This window comes from Stegodyphus dumicola, chromosome 9 (assembly GCF_044657685.1).
Source record: "Stegodyphus dumicola isolate Sdum_Otavi_A_Nest chromosome 9, ASM4465768v1".
NCBI lineage: Eukaryota > Metazoa > Arthropoda > Arachnida > Araneae > Eresidae > Stegodyphus > Stegodyphus dumicola.
In genome coordinates this window covers 86,684,547-86,705,340 of record NC_140776.1, presented here as the reverse complement: position 1 = coordinate 86,705,340, position 20,794 = coordinate 86,684,547, and the positions used below count along the sequence as shown (strand labels likewise).

At 32.0% G+C, this 20,794-nt stretch overlaps 1 protein-coding gene and 1 long non-coding RNA gene across 2 annotated transcripts in view; one reads left to right on the top strand and one right to left on the bottom strand.

The window, feature by feature from the left end:
- The window catches only part of LOC146995407 (uncharacterized), a 32,284-nt gene extending 16,552 nt beyond the window's left edge, over window positions 1–15,732 (bottom strand). The window contains exon 1 of the long non-coding RNA XR_015043029.1: window positions 15,574–15,732. This is a non-coding gene — a long non-coding RNA (uncharacterized LOC146995407). The remainder of the gene's footprint in view (window positions 1–15,573) is intronic.
- The window catches only part of LOC118204609 (prostaglandin E2 receptor EP3 subtype-like), a 378,063-nt gene that overhangs the window by 295,886 nt on the left and 61,383 nt on the right, over window positions 1–20,794 (top strand). The gene's annotated exons all lie outside the window — the stretch shown is intronic.

Sequence of the window (20,794 nt, the reverse complement as noted above, 5' to 3'; positions counted from 1 at the left end):
TAGACATTAAATGCCCCAACATCCTGCTTTTCTCTAACATTCGTAAATTTATGCGATCTGAGCTTTGTTCAAGATCAATAGCCGTTCACAGACTTTAGCAGAATAACCAGTTTTTATTTTCACAAACATTTTTTGGCCATAGACATAATAAATGTCATAAATCATGTTTGTGAAAGGAGTAATAGAAATAGATGTTGTATTTAATAGGAAATAGAAATAAGTTCTTATAAAAAGATAATAGCATATCATTAATTCTTTTAGAGATGATCGATTTATTAGCATGTCTACATTTGTGTTGCCACCATTTTCCATCTCATATTGCTCTATTTTCAATTAGAATAATTTGTTTGCGTCGATTTGCTGTCTTTAACAGCAGGGATTTTGTCTTCTTGTTGCTTTGTATTCCTTACTTTTCTACGCGATTTGAGAATATCGTCTTTCATTTTTGAAGAATTAGTAATATATTTTACATTTAAATATTTGTGAAAAAATAATGAAACAAACCTAAACTTTTAAAATGGAAAAATGGCTAGTATTAACTAAGCGGAAAAGTGATGATTCACAGGTGATGTATCCAGTACAACTTACTAGCAGAAAGAATACTGAAAAGAAAAGAAAAGTTGTTCTAAAAAATATAATGAAAGTTATTTATCATTTGGGTTTACTTGGAATGAAGATGAAATGGTTTCTCAAACTTTCTGTGTTCTTTGCCATGAACTAGTATTACCCAATCAAAGTATAAAAACCATCGTTTCTTAAATGACATCTTTAATTTAAGCGTGCCAATTTAAAGAATAAATCTCAAGAATATTTATTTTAAAAGGAAATTATCGGAGTTCAAAAATAATAAACAAGTAATGAATGGTTTTGTTACTTGAAGTGAAAAAGCTTTGGAAGCTAGTTACCTAGTAAGCCTAAGAATTGCCAAGACTGGGCAGGCTTACACTTTTGGAGAAAGCCTTATATTACTCGTTTTAATACTAAGCAATGAAACCGGCTAATGAAATAAGACACAATGAGTGTTTTGCATTGCAACTGAATGAAAGTACTGATATAACGAACTTTTTCCTATTATTAGTTTACATTCGTTTCGAAGAAGATAAAAGAATTGCCGAAGAGTGTTTATTTTGTGAATCTCTTCATGATAGAGCAACCGCAAATGAAATTTTCAAAATAATTGACAATTTAAGTCTGAGACTGATAGTCCTTGGAATAAGTGTATTGCCGTATACAGTCACGGAGCTCGGCCTTTAACAAGAAAACATTCCAGTGTTATTTCTCAAATAAAGATAGTCGCACCTGAAACTAAATTTACTCACTGCTCCATTCAGCGTAAAGCTTTAGTAGCCAAAACAATCTCCGAAAACCGGAAAATTGTTTTGATTCAAGCTGTAAAAATTGTTAATTTTATTAAAAACCGAGCTTTAAATTCGGGAATATTTACGATTTTATGCCAAGAGATATGCAGTGAACATGAAATGCTGTTGTTACATTCCGAAGTAAGGTAATTATCCAGAGGCAAAGGTTTAAATCTTTTTGAACTTCGATCACAAATTCAAATTTTCTTCTGCGATTCATAATTTTAATTGGAAAATTGTTTATTTATACAATTATGGTTGGCGCGTTTAGCATATTTAGCTGATAGTTTTAGAAAATTAAATGAATTAAATTTAGGATTACAAGGAAAAAGTGTTAATTTGTTTACCGTTAGAGAGAAAATAAATGCAATGATAAAAACTCGACCTTATAATCAAATAAGTGGTTATAATACTTTAAGCTTTTTACCATTTTTAGAAAATTTTCTAACCGAAATCAATTTGAAAATAAAAGAAGAATTAACATCCGACATTAAAAATCATTGTTTTCCATTGATTAGTAATTTCAACATGTGTTTTATTAAGAATGATTAAAAAGAATAATGGATTAGAAATCTATTTGGTACCTGAAATTTTATCTCGTGAAGAAAAAGAACAAGTGATAGAAATTTTGATCTAAATCTAAGTGAAGATTTCAAAAATAGTACGTTTGTTAACTTTTGGATGAACCAAAAGAAAAGAATTTAATGGCATTTCAAATAAGGCTATTAAATTTTTATTGCTTTTCTGCACAACCTATTTTTTAACAAGGAATTCCTTTCATGTTGTATTTGAAAAATAAATACAAAACAAAATTAAAGTGAATCCTAATTCACGGTTAAAACTAAGTGAAATAAGACCAGGCATAAAGAAATTTATCTCTCTTAATCAAGCCCAAATTTCACACCAAAGTTTAGAATTTAAGTATTATAACTCAAATTTTGACAAGTAAAGTGGTAACCAATTTTTAATCTAATATTTTTATGTGTGCATATTTAATAAAAATAGGCAATAGGTTGTGCAAATGGCGAAATATATATCTTTTTTTAGTATTCTATTGAGAAATTAAAAAATAATCGTTGAAAAATGCAATGGTGGTTCTAAAGTTTTTCAATTTTTGCTTACATGGTACGCGACAGTCAAAAGGTTGAGAACCGTTATTCTAGACGAACCCACGGAATCCTCTTGCACAACGGATCTATGATACCTGGGAGTCGCATTCCCAGTTTTATCTTAGTTATGATTATATGCCAGGAAGGAAATAGGCCTAGAAACTTTCGGTTAGATCGTGCACTGATTGGTATAGTTAGAGCTGCTTATTTAAGTTTATATCAGTCCAATTTTAAATTCTAATTATCGTCTTTCTCTTCCAGTTTAAAAATCAGTAAAATAGAAAGAAAATCAATAAAAATATTAGTTGTCTACAACGCTTTTAACTGGATGATTATTGATTTTCACCAATAAAGTAAAATACTATAACGTCCTTAAAGACTTCTGTACAAATTCGAAACTGCAATTTTCAATGCGCGTAATTCTAATAATATTTAAAAACCATTTTTCAAGTAATGTATTAAGCTAAGAACGAAGCACGTATATGCAGCAAAGTTTTAAGGTTCTTTCATTCATTCCAGGAAAACATACTATTGTATTTGTGTCAGATACTATAAAATCAGTTTAAAAGGGACCAAATACTAAAAGCAAAATAATTAATACTAAGTCTTCTTCGAAGAGCAAATAACAATTTGACAACAAAAGGAAACAAAATCTCAGATTAATTAAAATAGAAATTGTCCCTTTATTTCTGACTTCTTCAAATGTAAAGAACTATCGTATTCCCCAGTGAGGGTTGCCATGATGTATTTGGTCAGCATTGCAGCTAGCAACTGGAAGATCCAAGGAGTGAATCTCAGCGATGACAGAACTGATATCTGCCATTTTATTACCTCGGGAAAAAAACAGTTCTGCACAATCCAAAGCTTCTAAACAGTTCCCCAAAGGGCCATTTTAGGCATTCCCGTCATTTCTTTGAATTTCCCTAAAACCTTTTTCATATCTCTCGCGTGATATTCAATATATGTATTATCCCTGTCTGTTCTGTATATTCATTTAGAAGTGCTTAAACGAACGTTTGTAACAACTCTGCATACGACAGTCTTGGGCTGTCACAAGCTGGTAGTCATGGGTGATCAAGACTAAAAATAGCAAAATTATTTTTTAATATTGACAGATAGTAGACTGTTGTATGTTCAATTTAGTTTTCTTATGCCGTAGTATACGAAATGGCTCGGCTGCTATGGCAAAAATTCTTTCTTCTAAGGCACAAGATGCTATTTGATTCAATAAAGCTGCGTACTCATACTAAAGGAAATTTACGTTTTTCCGCTGCTTTGGTTAATTTATTACTGGATCTGCACTATCTGGGAACTATATATGCAATATTTTAAATTAAGGTAAAATAATGAAATTCATAATCTCCATAAAATGACTATATAAGCGATAAAGCTTCATTCTAAATCATGCATGTACTATCAAGGCTGGCACTGCTTAAAAAAAAATTGGTGTTTCAGTTTGAGTATTTCAGCAGTCGCCTTAGGTCGTTATATGATTTATAACCTGTTTAGTTACTCAATTTCGTTAAGTTTTTTTCTGGGTCACATTAAACCGCAGATAACTGAAATGACAGGTGAACTGAATCAACTGTCACAGGCGCATAAATGTTAAACCGCAGGTATTTTAATTGTAATTAAAAGTTCATATAAGAACCACAAAATAACGTTATGTTTGTTTTCTAGATTCTTTCTTTTATAAAAAAAAGCTTTCTATTTAAATATTGTATCATACTTAATGAAGCTAATAAATTAATATGTTTCATTAGCTTCCTATTAACTTTTTATACTGAAGAAGTAAAATAAATTCTTTTAAACCTAATTTCCAGCACAAAAGGGATTATGAACAAAGTATTTTTTACAGCATGACACGGACTTATGAATAAAAATAAGCTAGGGAAAAAAGGGATCTGAGCACGCTATAATAAGTAGAATATTAAACAATGTAAGATAAAAAATCTAACCTTTCTTAATAAAGCAAAGTTTAAGTTTAATTATTTAATATTAAAACAAAGTATACTTTTATACGCCTTACACGGAGGTGTCTTATGCATACACATTGCTTAAAAATCCTATCACATATAGAATTCGTTGCAAAATTCAATGCGTTATTTTACAAACATATTTTTATGATCTAAAGATATGTCAAAAAATTATTTTATATGTATCGATTAGTGTAAAATACTTTTTAAATAATTTCATGAGTGAAATATATTTAGGAATATGAGGAAATCTGGAATTGCGATTCGTTCTGATTTTTTCAGTATAGTGCTGATTTTTAAGCAGCATGCTGATTTAAAAATTTTTAATTATTGGCCTGATTTTTGCAAAGCACTGACATATTTCCTTTTGCATATTTCCAAATTCTATTATATATAGATGTTAAATTTATGTTAAATGCACGTGCTCCTGTATTTTTAATTTTTCCGGCTTAGCTTTCTCATAATATTCGTCACGCGCTGCACTGCACAGGAAATAAAACAATTTACAGTTACGCAAGCAACCAATAAACTAACGGCGACAAACACTTGAGCCGCATATATATAACATTTGTATGAAATTCAAATTTTTTCGGATAGTCATGCTTCAAGTATTGTGCAGAAGCACTCTCTAGCTTATCAAATCAAATTAAATCATTTCTAACTTCACTGAATGTTCTCCAAACAACCCTCCCTCAGTATTAATTACAAAATACTATCATAGGACATTCATTATTTGTTTAAATTCATTGTAAATCTTTAAAATCCCGGTATCTTAAACAAATGACCACCTATCATCAAATTCTTTCTTGATTTTGAAGGTATGATTGTAGAGTCATTAGGGAAATTGGAAGCAGAAAAGATGAAAAATATGCAACCGCCTTCGCCGGGAATCGAACCACGGACCTCTGGAATACCGGCCCAGCGTGCTACCGTTACACCACGAAAACACGCTAGGGAAGTGGGAGAAATACGTTATAAACTCCCCTTCTTAAAGGACGACTAGGGTTTTAGGGGACCTAGTCGCCAAATCCTGGGTGCGGAGAATCATCATCCACAACTCTTTTAGTTCGGGCGCCACTTGAAAGTCATTAGGTTAATTGGAAGCAGAAAAGATGAAAAATATGCAACGGCCTTCACAGGGAATCGAACCACGGACCTCTGGAATACCGGCCCAGCGTGCAGAACCATTACACCACGAAGGCCACGCTAGGGAAGTGGGAGAAATACCTTATATAATAACTTATGTATTCCTAGATACAAGAAAATATGCCGACGAAATAAATCAAATTATATGTTCTTTAATATAAGGATATAACGGCATGAAATTATTATGCAGTGTTTATGTGATGTTCATTTTTAAATCTTTTGGAAAGGCGAAACAAATAGGAAACCACGAACAACACCCCGGGAAAGAAAAAGAAATTAAAAATAGAACAAGGTGGTAGAGAAAATATTTATTTGATTCTCTTACGTATCATCAGTCAAGCTTCCCTTATCAATCTCCATTTGCTAAAAGAATAAAGATTGATCTACGTAAGGGATTACTGAAGATATTTCACCTTTCAATTGAATATTCATTTGGAATACCGTAATTCAGTATTCCGTCTCATTATCTTTTATTATCTTACTGTAAAATGTTCCTGACGATATCTATTTAATTTCGGGTGAAAATGGAAATATATGCAACAATAGCCATATAATGTCGCATCAGTTTACAACAGTTTTAAAAGAATTCTCTTACGATCTGTGTAACTTTCATTTAGTCATGTATTTCAGCCTGCTTTGGTATAAATTAAATTTTTAGTCCAAATGGACTTTGTCCCTGAAGGACTATTGTTTTCCTTTTGCGATTTTGCGTTGAATCACTATAAATATCCGTTTCACTTTTCAAACTGTTGCCACCAAATGTTAGAGTCTAGCATTATATTTGAAGAAATTAAATAATGAAAAATCTTCATAAATGTATGTCTATTTCTCGCATTGTGATAAAACAACAGTACATACAGCCATCGAATTTTGAATAACGTAATCCTCCTACGAATATGGGCATGTGGAAGACCAAATTTGAAATTTGGAATTTGTTTTATTATCGATTTCCTATTTTGTAAAACTATAACAAATTTTTGAGTAACAAACTCAACAATTTAAAAGCGAGCAATGGCAACACTCTACGGCGAAAAAAAAAAAAACATATTTATCTCCAGCGGGGCGCGGATCTGTGTGTCGGAAATTTTAAATATATGTTCATTTTAAAATTATTTTGCGACATTGCTACTGAACTGAATTTTATGGTTTAAGTGCAAAGAACATGATATTTAATAAATAAAGGCAACACACAAAACGTTAAAAAAACGCCCCTTTGGACGTAATTTTTTGGGAATATTTTAGACATGATATGCACTTTGATAAAAGAAGTCAACAAGCAGCTACCATGCAGTCACAAATAACTGAAGTATTGTCCTATGTTATAGCATCATTATATGAATTTTCACGAGCCCTTTATTTATGGAAAAAATCTAATGTGGACACCACATGACTTCCTTGTACAGACTATTAAATTATGCACACTTTTGTTGCATTTCATTTAAACTCATTTCCTGAAATTTCATTAGAGCTACATTTGCTATTCAATTAATTCAGTTCTCACTTAGGCAAAATAGATAAAAACTCAAAATATCTTCATTAAAAACCTGCAGAATATAGAAAAGCCTAAAACACCAAACGCAATTAAAAGAATTAAAAAACAATTTTTACAATTAAAATTAGGGTTTCTACGCAAAATTAAGCAATTCAGCCAGCAACTAGGAGGCATCACCCTTATTCTCCCCCTTTTAAAGGACGACTGGGGTTTTAGGGGACCCAATCGCCAAATTCTGGGTGTGCAGAATCATCATCCACCATTCTTTTAGTTCAGGCGTCACTGTAGGAACATTAAGTATTTTTTGGATGCAGGAAAGATGAGCAACGCCTCGCCGGGAATCGAACCACGGATCTCTGGAATAAGCGCCCAGCGTGCAGACCACCACACCACGAAGGCATGCTAAGGAGGCGGGAGAAATACCTTATAACGTTTCTGTCTTTTGTATTTTAATATGTATGAGAAATATAGTTTTTTAATTACTTGTAAAGGTGCATCTTCTTTTCTTATATAAACGATCATATTCCAAAAGTTAATGCCTTCTAGCATTTTTAATTAATTTTATGCGTGTAATTCCACGTTCTAAAACTGTGTAGTTCTCAGAAAACTTACATTTTACAGATTTTCTAATAGTCTCAACTTTAATCCATGTTTCAACAAACCTGTTACTAAGGGAAACGTTTAGAAAAATATGTTGTTTAGAAAAATGCATTGCAAAATACGTTTCTCGTAGACTCTTATAAATTATATGCCACATTTTTAACATGTATGTTTGTTTCTGGGGTTTTTATTAAAGTTTTGGAAATATAATTTTTAAACTACATTGTCTGTGAATGATAAATATTTGCGTGCTTTTCCCTTCTCCTTCTGCGTATAAACAGATAAAGTATCTTTTTTATTTTATTAAATTGAAAATTATTTCAACCAAATTTATAATGTTTACCGTAAACAATGTTTACATTTCGGTTATAAATCTGTTTTAAATATATCATTTAAACAGAAATTTGCTCTGTCAATATCATGCATGTTCTTACTTTCGAAATTTCATGAATATATAATAATATAATCAAAGTTGTTTATTGTGAAATTGCAAGGATGGCAACAAAAATTCATCACAAATATATATATATATGTGTATATATACCTCGAAAATACAAGAATAAAGTATTTTTTATACATCACAATAACCTTTATTTAAAAAAATAGGACTAGGGAATGAAAATCCCCAGTCGAATAGGGAATGAAAATCCCTAGTCGAATAGGGAATGAAAATACTTTATTATTAAAAATCCTTTAGTTTTACATACATTATAAAAACTTCTATGACCTGTAAAAATGCTATTTACTTCAGAAGAAACTCAACATGTACAGTTTCTTTAATATTTCTTTATAATGAGTGGATTTATAAGAACATGTATGTTTGATGAGGTCTACAGCAAACTGTGGACCTCATCTTGATATCAGATAAAATGAGTGTGGTGACAACGCTAATGTGTTCTTTTTCCTTACAATGACAGCTAAAATAATCTTTCTTTCTTGTAAAAGCCCGCAACCCAAAAAGGGAAGAATACTGTTTACAGTGTATAAAAGGCACACAATATTCCTTGTCTGTTAAAGTTTGAAGAATAAAGAAAAAATTATAATGATTTCTGTCAATAGCTTGAAGGCATAAATTCAAAACAGTTGGTAATAGAAAATAAGTTGAATATTACCTTTAGATATAACATCCATGGCATCATAGTAAAATTTTAATTTTCTAGAAAGTTAAGATTATTATAATCGCGTTCATTATAACTGCGTTTAATTTTAGACTACGTGTCTACAGATTTTTAGGATTAATTTCTTACAAAATCGAAAGGTAAGGAAAACAACATTTTTACTTCCTAGCCTTCAACAGACAATCCTTGGCACCGTTCATAAAATTGTTTGACTTCTCCCTAGTACTTACCTTTTCAAATACTAATTAAATCTATGGTTATAATTTTCTAAATCTTTAATCTCAGACTATCGAGTAATAATGAAACGAAGAGTAAACTGGAATCTATTAAGCTGCACCATAGCAACACAGCAAGTTATCCAAGTTAATTAAGGTTTTCAGTTTTAAAAATAATATAATAAGAAAGAAGTTTCAGTATTTTGGCATTATAAATTAACACAGGCAACATAAAACCGAAAGACCTAGTAAGTGGGCAGCTTTTCATCCGCAAGAGGGGATTCTGAAGGGAGGAATCACCCGAAATCCAGTCTGCACACCGCTAGACTGGAAGTTTGAAATTAAAAAGATCTAAAAACTGGAATATTGCAGTTGACTTGTACAAATATCAAGGACTCTGTTAAAAATAAACATTTCCAAAACTTTTAAACCTTATTTTTAATACCAATTTTTTATTTTGAGGCAGATTCAACTAATAATATACTTATTTACCAATAATCTTATAAAATTATTTCTGAACGTGTTTTTTAATAAATAAAGGTAGCAGGCGAAATGTTAAAAAACCGCCCCTTTGGACGTAATTTAAAATCTGAAACCTTTCAGATTTTCCATTTATTTTTTTTTTCTTTGTTTTCCTTATTAAACTATTAACATGACTAAAACTTGCTTCCTCTACAATACGAAGAGAGAAAAGTCAATAATGTTGGTTCGGTAAAAACTTTTATTTGGGGATATTTCTCTCAGATTAGTTTTATATTCCAAAACTTAGCGTACCCATACGTTTTAGTAAGACTTGGCTTTGTACGAATTACCCTGATTTACATCAATAAATGTTACACTTTACATGCATTTTGTATGTTTTACATCAATAAATAATTGATTATCTATTTTGTTTATAAATATTTCGTAATTAATGGGATCTTGATTGTGCCGATCATTTTCCGGTTGCAGTTTATCCATTGACCCCCTTTAAAGTTTTATTAACCTGCAGGGGGGGGGCAATATCGATCACTTTAGAATCCCTTGCTGTAGTTAATGACAGAACTATGTTAGAGAATCCAGCGTTGAACTAAAAATTCATATTATAATAATTAATAGATCAATGATCAGTAATAATCGTTCATTAAAAAATGCTAATTAATGACACTCGAAATTCAGAATGATTAAAGTCTTTGAGCTTTAAAAAATATAAAGCATTGCTTTAAATGTGGTAACCTTTATTTGCTTTGCAAAGCATTAATGAAATAATTCGCGAAAGACTTGCAGATTATTCGGAGTTTTAAGGAATTTTATATCTTTTAATTTTTGATTTCCTTATAACGATATGCTAAATGTAATCATTCTAAAACTTTTAAATGTGATCAGATGATTATTTGCATCTCTACCCTCTTCCAACAAATCTGTGATAACATCGAAGTAACTAAAGAAATATTTTTAGACACTTCTACCTATTTACTTCGATTAATGAGTAGAGTAAACGAGTTACGATAATCTTATGGGAACTCGGAGTTCGAATGTCAGATCTTATGGTTGAAAGCAGGGTTGCGATATTAGATGGCAAAGGAACATTAATTATATGCTTCATTATCTAGTTACGGACGATGCAACTTGCATAATTCCAAAGATACTGTTATGGCAGCAAGAATTAAAGCCTGATGTTTTTTCAAGCTTTATTCTGTTTCACAGCATAAATCAACGAAACTAGTTCTTACGGAATGATGGGAATTTTTTTCTGAATACACTGAGTGCTTTCCCAACGTAGCTTTCTCTTTTGCTAAGTTCATGTTTCACTGCATATTGTTTGAAGCTAGAAACGGAGAATTTCCTACTTTTTGGTAAATGTATAATTAGCAGACACTCGCTGTTTAAATTGTTTTTCAACTCTAAAGCATTTTTCTATATTTTTTTAATTTGTATTAATTTTATCCATCGTAATATTTCACTGTAATTTCGCTGAACTCTTTTCATGCAAAAAATATTAAATTTTTATGCTGTTACATTGAAAACATATATTACTACAGATTTCATTCAATTTACCATAAAGCTGTTATTACTAATTAATCAATAAAGAAATTTTCAAGAAACTCAGAAAGCACTCATTCGCCCTCCCTCATCCTCCTCTCACCAAAAAGTAAACAAACTGTATATTATTATTTGCTTCTTTGTTTAGAAGAAAGTTAACCATTACATTACAAACCTTTACGCATCACCAGGTTGGGCGCCTTAATCGTTAATTTAAAATTGAATTATTGTAAACGATTTGCCGTGTATTTGATAAGATAGTTAAGCTCATATACAATCTACGTAAAATTGTGAGGAACTCAGCATAGTAGATGAAAGTGAATGTAAGTTTCTGAACTTTTTTCGAATGTTTTTCTTACCTTCGTCACAGGTTCAAATCCGATTTCTCCCAGAAGATAGTAAAAATCTCTATCCTGTTCTTGGAACACTACTGACTAATTTTTATATGATAAATAGCGCAATTCTTGTCTACAAAACATTCTTCACTTCCTGTATTTAAGTGGCATCTTCCTGTATTAAGTTCCTGTTTTCAAGTTGCGATGATCGGCTATAGAATTCAAATAATTCAGCAAGCTCATAGGATCCTTGAATAGTATCAAAGATTTTATTCCATCTTAGCAAGGCAACAACGAGACCATTATATCTGCTTACCATTATATCACGAAAATTAATTTAATTGATTCACGAACCTTCCTTTAAGCTGTTTTGACCACTTAAAAATCTCTCCCCTAATTTTTTTTTTTTTTGGGGGGGGTGTCCGCATTGAATTTTTTGCTTCAATTTGGCTATGTGGCTATTAATACTAATTCTCAAAGAGAATGGTATACTTCCTATAATATGGTTGCAAAACGAATTTTACAAGTTTTAGTTAAATAGGTTTGTTACTTTGTACTGCAGGCTTTGATATTCTTCACCAGACTCAGGTGCTAATAGTTTTGTATAATGTCACTCATGAAAGATGCTTTTGAATGAAGTTTACTTCTCAAACAGACAATGCGAATAATATTTTAAAGCATTAAACACTTCAAAGATATTACGTTTTGGAGTAATCCATTTGAAGTGATGTTTTTTTAAATCATTGCTCCAGCAAGCCAATCTCTCGCAAAATCCTCTTTCCGAATTCTGAGAAACTCCTAGTTTCTTCCGTTGTGAGAAAAATTGTTAGTGATTCTTACTGAATTCCGTATCCGACTGCACGTTACTCTAACATCGACTATAATTCTTCTTGCAATGTGCCATAAATGAAAACTAATGAATTAAAGTTAATAAACATTTCCTGAGAGCTGGAAACACCGCCTTAGAGCTTTATGTTATAAAGAAGATCTTAGTTCTTTTAAAAAATGTTTTGTGTGGCGGAATTGTAATAAAATAATTCATGAATTTCTGTACTGGAAACTCTCCACATATTTACGAATGTAATACGTGCTATTTTAATTATATTACATTGTGCTCATAATGAAAAATGATATTTTTAAGTTAATATAATTAAAGTAATCGTCGAATTCTATTCCATACTGTGTGAAACTCTTGAAATATTTCTTAAAATACGTGCTGCAAAATAAGGTATCAGTCTGGTCTTGGTGAAGTAAAAATTTAGTTTTACCGTGTACAGTCATTACGTTATATCGATGCAGGAAACATGAAAAATATTCCTCTCGCTAGTATTCGAACTCCGGACGTCCAGAATACGTATCACACACACTTTCGTTGCGAAGGCATGCGGAAAAGAGGGAGAAAATACCTTATATACGCTTCCTTTTAAAAGGCGATTTGGGATGAGGCAACCTATGCTCCAAATCCTTCGTGGTGTCGAGTTATTGTCCACAGTTTTTTTTTTTTTTCTTTAAGGCATCACTTGTAGAGTATTTTAAAAATTTTTATATCAGAAAACTGAAAAAATCCACAGTGTACTCAGCGGGATTCGAACTCCCAACATCACGATTTCGGTTTTGACATGCTTTCAGTTACACCACGAAGGCATGCAGAAAGAGGGGAAAGAATCTCATAACTTTCAGTTAAAGCTCTTTATCATAATTAGGAAAATTTGCGAAAGTTTTGATCTATCAGAAGAGTACCATGAATATCAGAAGAGCAGTATACCAGAAGAAGAGTAATCAATGTAAACTTGATGTGACACACGACATCTAAATACTTTACTATGTTTATTTTGGGATTTTCACATTTCTTTACAATTTTCTGCTGAATGTGCCTCCATGCTTATGCTTTCTTTGAAGGATAGGTACAGGTAGAAGCTAAGCCAGCACCTCTGTAATACACAGATGGTTGAGGTATTGCTGAACCTAGCTAACTGTTAAGCTTCCGCCCCGATTTTGAAGAACACCCGGAGGGAGGGGTAATCCAAGGGTCTCCCACCTCTATTTCCTTACGTCAACCTCTAAAGAGGACTTTTGGATTCGTGTATGTTGAGTGACCTCTTGCCGCACAGACACTATCCGCTTACAAACATCCATCGCTTCTCCGTAATTCGAACAGGGTCCATCGGTACGGCAGTCAGCGTCATTAACCAATATATTGGCTGACCAACTCTTGAAAAAGATAGAGTTAATTTTGCCTAGTTTCATTTGATGTGCCTGCAGTTCTTAACGATTTCAAAGTTATTCATCTGTCTCTCTGAGATCAGATGAAGCGACCCCGTTTACAAATGATAACTCATGGATTACCCCAATTGTAGATAATATTGTTACGTTTTTGTTTTCTGACACCAGTTGTTACGTTATTTTCTTCATTCACGTTCGTACGGGGTTCGTGTGGATTAGGAGTGAATAACGACGACACTACTTGATGAAGTATCGAAACACACATTCTTAGCCAGTATTGTCAGGGCAGCTCCAAAACACGTTTTACAATCGTAGATGAACTACTATAAACACGCTGACACGATCAGCGTAGCCTTCAGGTTATCAGGTTATCATGGTGGAGACAGCTTCACTGCAAAGCATCAGAGTAAAGCTCCCGACTCTACTCGGTCGTTCTCGGAACTCCACGTACTCTCGAGACTCTCCACTCAACATTTCGCGATGCACACAACGACACACAGAGCACAGCTCCTGACTCTTCGGTTCAGACGTTTCCGGAGTTCAACACGCTCTCTCGACGATGCACTAACAGACTCCTTCGGTGAACTCGACGACCACTCGTCACTCGCTGCCCGGCTGTCAACTTGATCGACTCCGAAGGGATTGACTCGCTAAACGAGACACCAACTCGATACTAACTAACTCTCGGCGTACCAGCAGGGTTTATATAGCTTTCGGCTTGTGTGCGAGAACATTCCCGGCTAAACTGTTAAGAATTCGTTCCAGAAGGTTCTCCATCCGTCCATGGCATATCGCCAAATTTTGTCGCCAAATGGTCGATTTATCACCAAATGGGGCAATCCTGCCTTCCTTGCCATTTTATGGCAACCCTAAAACTGTTTTGTGGGGAAGCTATCTTATCACGCCTGTACATTTCGTAACAATATGGAAAAGACGTTGTCAAACTCACATAAAGTGAAATTACAGAAGTGAATTACAGAAATTCACATATAAAGTGAAATTTCCAAACCATGCATGTAAAACACTGATTGATGTTTGAATTTATTTATGATTAGAATATTCAAAACATCTTATGATGCCTTCTAGTAGAAATTCAAAACATCTTATGATGCCTTCTAGTAGAAGTCTTAAGATTTGATTTAACATTAATGAAATTTTTGAATAGTTAGTTAAATTCAAAATATACGAGTGTGTTTCAAGTTTCTTTACACATGCAAATTTCTGGAAACTAAAAAACAATTTCTTCTTATTGTTGACAAAATCTTTTTCCAAACATGGGAGAATTAAAAAAAAATTTACACTTTTAAACTTAGTTATATCTAATAATAGTTATAAGTACATTACATTTTGAAACTTGGAGATAAATTTAAATGAAGATTAAAAGAAATTAAATAACAAATAAATAATATTAAATAAAGATTAAACGAAGGTGGATCAATTGTTTCATTGTTTTACTTCACAATGTAACTCCAACTTTGCGCAACAATGAGCAAGATTTTTAAAAAAATAGATTTTTTAAGAAGAAAAAAGAGATTTTTTAAAGACATTTAATACATTAAATTCCCTTAATTACGGCAGAATTCTTCCAAACCCTCTAAAAACTCCAATGAATTTTGAAGAAAGCATCAAAAAGCATAAAATAAAATCACTTAAACTAAAAAAAAAGCACAATTTTGAATGAAAAAAAAAAACTAAAGAAGCGTAATTTTTCTGACTTTTATACTAAAAAAAAAAAAAAATATTTTTGTCTTGTGTATGCAAACTAGTCTTTGGAATCTAGATTCAAAACGAGATATTTAAGGAAAGAAATAATTAAATTTTGAGAATTAAAATTCTGTCCCAAATCGCTAAATTTGCCCTTCAAAGTCCCAATTGCCTGAATAGAAAGCTGAATTTCGAGAACATCAAACACGCGCTGCACAACACGCGCAGAAGATTTTACTGCACCATTAAATCTCTATCTAAAAAAAGTAACTTACTTTTCTAGTGTAAAGAGAACTTCTGATTGCTTGCATTCACTTTCTTCTCCTTAATATCTGAGTTCTCATTTGATTGCAACCATAACGATGAAATGAACCGATAAATTCGTACCATAAGATAGCATAAAAAGAGTGACTGCTGGCCTCGATCACAGAAAACAGTAATGAAGGTCTCATTATTTCCTTAATCTGGGCGAAATAAAAAGGTGTTCCTAAAATTTTCTTCAGTGGACATATAATTCAGTATTAATTATTTTTATTCCTTAAGATATCCGACCACGTTCTGAGCACTTTTTTTTCAAAAAAGCAGTACCTCAGGGGAATTTACGAAGGCCAAAGGGAAAAACTTTTCCCTTTTGTCCTTCCGCAGCGGGAAACAGTGGCCAAAACTTTCCCTATCTGCATGCAGTGCGCTTTCGCATCAGGTGGAAATTGTTCTTTAACATTAAATTTGGAGCAATTTATTATTCCTTTTTTAGGAATTATAATTAATGTTTTACGATGTTTAATAATGTTTTTATTTAAAGCATTATGTAGGGAGAAGTTTTCGATCAGTTTCATGAATTGATTTATTGTGTTAACATTACTGCTCATTGTTGCGCAAAGTTGGAGTTACATTGTGAAGTAAAACAATGAAACAATTGATCCACCTTCGTTTAATCTTTATTTAATATTATTTATTTATTATTTAATTTCCTTTAATCTTCATTTAATTTTATCTCCAAGTTTCAAAATGTAATGTACTTATAACTATTATTAGATATAACTTAGAACTTGGATTTATACTTTACTTTTTAATTCTCCCGTTCTCGTTTCCTTGCAATTCATACCGTAGCGAGTTTCACGCGTTAGTTTATTCGATGCGTTAGAAAATCAGGGGCTTACACATTCTTCAAATTACATATTATGGAACGGCCTGTTTTGTTACTACTGTGTAACGTAGGAATAATTATAGAAAGAAAATCGTTATAAATTTGAGAGATTCAGTTTGCGATAGCAGTTTTCTTTTGTAAATAAATAAATTTGTGTCTAAGGTTTAAAAAAAAAACTTTTCTTTCATTTAAAAATGATTCTGGAACTATACAATGCAAATCATCTGTGTAATACCGCCCTCTAAAAGATTTTCTTCCCCTTCCTTCTTATAAGCATTGAAACTTTGCATCTTCTCAAATTTCTTCTCATTAGTCCAAAGAGGGTTGCCCCTGAGGGACTATTGTTTTCGTTGTGCGATTTTGCGTCGAATCACTCTGAATGTCCGTTTCACTTTTAAAACTGTTGCCACCAAATATTATCGCCCTATATTATATTTGAAGAAATAAAAATAATGAAGAATCTGCATAAATGTATGTATGTTTCTCGCATTGTGATAAAACAATGGTACCTAGACCCAACAAATTTTGAATGACGTAATCCTACTGCGAATATGGTCTGGAAGCCTAAATTTGAAATTTGGAATTTGTTTTATTATTGATTTGATATTTTGTAAACCTTTAACAAATTTATGATTAACAAACTCAAGGATTTGAAAGCGAGCAATGGCAACGTTGTACAGAAAAAAACATTTTTATCTCCAGCGCGTGAGACTGTGTATCAGAGATTCTAAAGATATGCTCAATTTTAAAATTATTTTGCGACATTGCTATTAAACTGCATTTTATGGTTTAAGTGCGAAGAACATAATATTTAATAAAGAAAGGTAACATACAAAATGTTTTAAAAAAAGTCCCTTTGGACGTATTTTCTCTCTCTTTTTTTTCCATTACATTCTTTTTCAAGTCTTCTGAAGTTCTATATTTTATTTAATTCTATCCCACTATTGTTGCAAAAAAGATGAGTGAAGAATTCCTGAATACCAAAACTTTTCTTCTTCCACTTCAGATGCAGTGAATATTTGCAGAATACATGCTGCTTTTATTTAGATCTGAAATTATTCCACCATCAGTTTCTTTTTCTTTTTTTTCATTGCTTGTACGTTTATCATCTGCTCTGTATCTATAAAACTCGCTATCGGTCAAACCCAAATGGTATTGATTCCATGTATTATCGTGAAGTAGACAAAAGGCTTCAACTCTCTATCGTTTCTCATTTGGAAAATTTTTGAACATTTCTAAATGATCGAAAAATTCTAGCAGTCCTCAAAATTGAGATTAGTGACCATCATCGTTTTATGAGCCATGAAACCTGTGTCCAGTTTTTGAATATCTTATATAAATGAGACAAAGTCGAACCATCGAGAGAATACTTGCTTTTGTGACATTGCTCACTTTTGTTCTAACCTTCTGATTTGTTCCATGCACCATAAAACCTCGGTAAAATTTTAGTAGTGTTCGATTTTCATATAAAATTCGGAAAGTATGGAAATTATGAAGAAGAATGTACGTTTCTCCCCCTCCAAGCATTACTAGGACTGCATTATATGCAACAAATAAAATGCGACAAATAAAATGCTGCTTTTATATGCTGCTTTTATTTAGATCTGAAATTATTCCACCATCAGTTTCTTTTTCTTTTTTTTCATTGCTTGTACGTTTATCATCTGCTCTGTATCTATAAAACTCGCTATCGGTCAAACCCAAATGGTATTGATTCCATGTATTATCGTGAAGTACACAAAAGGCTTCAACTCTCTATCGTTTCTCATTTGGAAAATTTTTGAACATTTCTAAATGATCGAAAAATTCTAGCAGTCCTCAAAATTGAGACTAGTGACCATCATCGTTTTATGAGCCATGAAACCTGTGTCCAGTTTTTGAATATCTTATATAAATGAGACAAAGTCGAACCATCGAGAGAATACTTGCTTTTGTGACATTGCTCACTTTTGTTCTAACCTTCTGATTTGTTCCATGCACCATAAAACCTCGGTAAAATTTTAGTAGTGTTCGATTTTCATATAAAATTCGGAAAGTATGGAAATTATGAAGAAGAATGTACGTTTCTCCCCCTCCAAGCATTACTAGGACTGCATTATATGCAACAAATAAAATGCGACAAATAAAATGTATTATAAAATGCTTTCGGAAAATGAATTGTCCGTGACATAGTCTGCCCTTTATTCTTCATCACGAAAGGTTAATTACGGTCCTCATCTCCTTTATCCGTCTTTAAAAAGATCAAATCGGTGTTATTTATTTAGGTCGTGAGTAACTTCAAATAAACTATTTCTTGATTAATATAATAAGAATACTCTTTTTAAACATTATAATTTGTCTTTTTTATAAAATTTTAATTAATGACATTTTAAAATTATTAATTAATGAATATTAATTAAAGAAATTTTAGCAGAAGTTTGCTATTTCATTTTAATCACTTAACAAAATTCTTTAGAAATTAAAATATTTTAATCAAATAAAATAGATATTGAAGTTTTCATACAATACAATTTTCCCTCAGTTAGTTGATTACGTATAAGATTTTATTACCTCTGTGTTTCTAGCTAATGGAAATATTAAAAGTTTTACACAACAGGAGATGTAACGTGATAGGAAAGCGTCATAGGAATTAAATCAGTTAATATTCATTCAATACATTAAGAGTTACTCAAGGTACAGTAATTTTGTACTGAACTCTTTAAACATAAAATTTCCATTTCAATATTAACAAGCATTTTAATTTCATTTACATCACAACTGAAAGATAAATATTAAATGAAGAGCAACCAGTTCTTACAGATTTCCTTATAAAAGACAAATTTGTTTGCGAAACGCAGATTATTTTTGTTCATTAATTTATTAGTCCGAAGGGGCTTTGTTCCTGAGCGACTATTGTTTTCGTTTTGTGATTTTGCGTCGAATCACTCCGAATGTCCGTTTCACTTTTCAAACTGTTGCCACTAAATATTATCGCCCTGTGTTATATTTGAAGAAATTAAATAACGAAGAATCTGCATAAATGTATGTATGTTTCTCGCACTGTGATAAAGCAGCGGTACCTAGAGCCATCAAACTTTGAATGACGTAATCTATTGCGAATATCTGGAAGCCCAAATTTGAAATTTGGAATTTGTTTTATTATCGATTTCATGTTTTTTAAATCTTTAACAAATTTTTGATTAACAGACTCAAGGATTTCAAAGCGAACAATGGCAACGTTGTACAGAAGAAACATTTTTATCTCTAGCGCGTGAGACTGTGTATCGGAAATTCTAAAAATATGCTCATTTTAAAATTATTTTCGATATTGCTGTTGAACTGCATTTTATGATCTAATTGCGAAGAACATGATATTTAATAAATAACGGTAACACACAAAATGTTAAAAAAACGCCCCTTTGGACGTTTAAAATCTAAAACCTTTCAGATTTTTTTTATTTCTTTTAGAATTTTCTTTTCAGTGAACAAGCAAATTTTTACGTCGTGGCACATGAACTATGCTTAAAAGTTTAAGTCTATGAAGTGCATAAAACACTCTTTTGCAAAAAATCGAAGCACCATGAAGGAAGTGGTTGTTTTTGATGAAATTGAATATGTGTATAGCTCATACACAGATAATAAAATGATTAAAAATCAAGGTCATAGTACCTGTTCATGGCTCACATCACCCATTAAGTTTTCAAATTAGTAGTTGGTCGAACCGCCCCTGGCTTGCTTTAATTCGTCGAGGCAAGGAGTGGTAGAGGTTCCTAATGTCATCCTCCAACACATTCTGCCAGGCATTCATCAGTTGTCGCTCCAGATCTGCGATATTGTGTAGTGCCCGAATTTGGCGGCCTACCATGTCCCAGACAGGTAAAAAAAGAAGGTAAAAAAGTAATTTCAGTCTTTAATTTCGTAAATAAGAAACGATTAAGGGTCTTGATGAGGTAATAATTTTTTAGCTCGGTCATGTATGTTATGTAACATTCGTTTTTTCTCTTGTCTCACTGTACTTTGGATAGTGTTAGTATATCCATTATTATTATTTTAATAAGAATTACAAATCTTATTAAAATAAAAATGCTTATGTTAACACGATACCAATATTTATTCTCATAAGATGCCTTAATTGAACGAAAACTTCAGGACTTCTATAACAGGTTTATATTTAATTACACTCTTCTTCAAAAAAATCGAAGCACCAGGAAGGAAGTGGTTGTTTTTGATGAAATTGAATATGTGTATAGACCATACACAGATAATAAAATGATTAAAAAATCAAGGTCATAGTACCTGTTCATGGCTCACACGTGGTATAGACGTGGCTGTAGTGCGTTGAATAGTCGACAATGATACCGTTGGGGTGG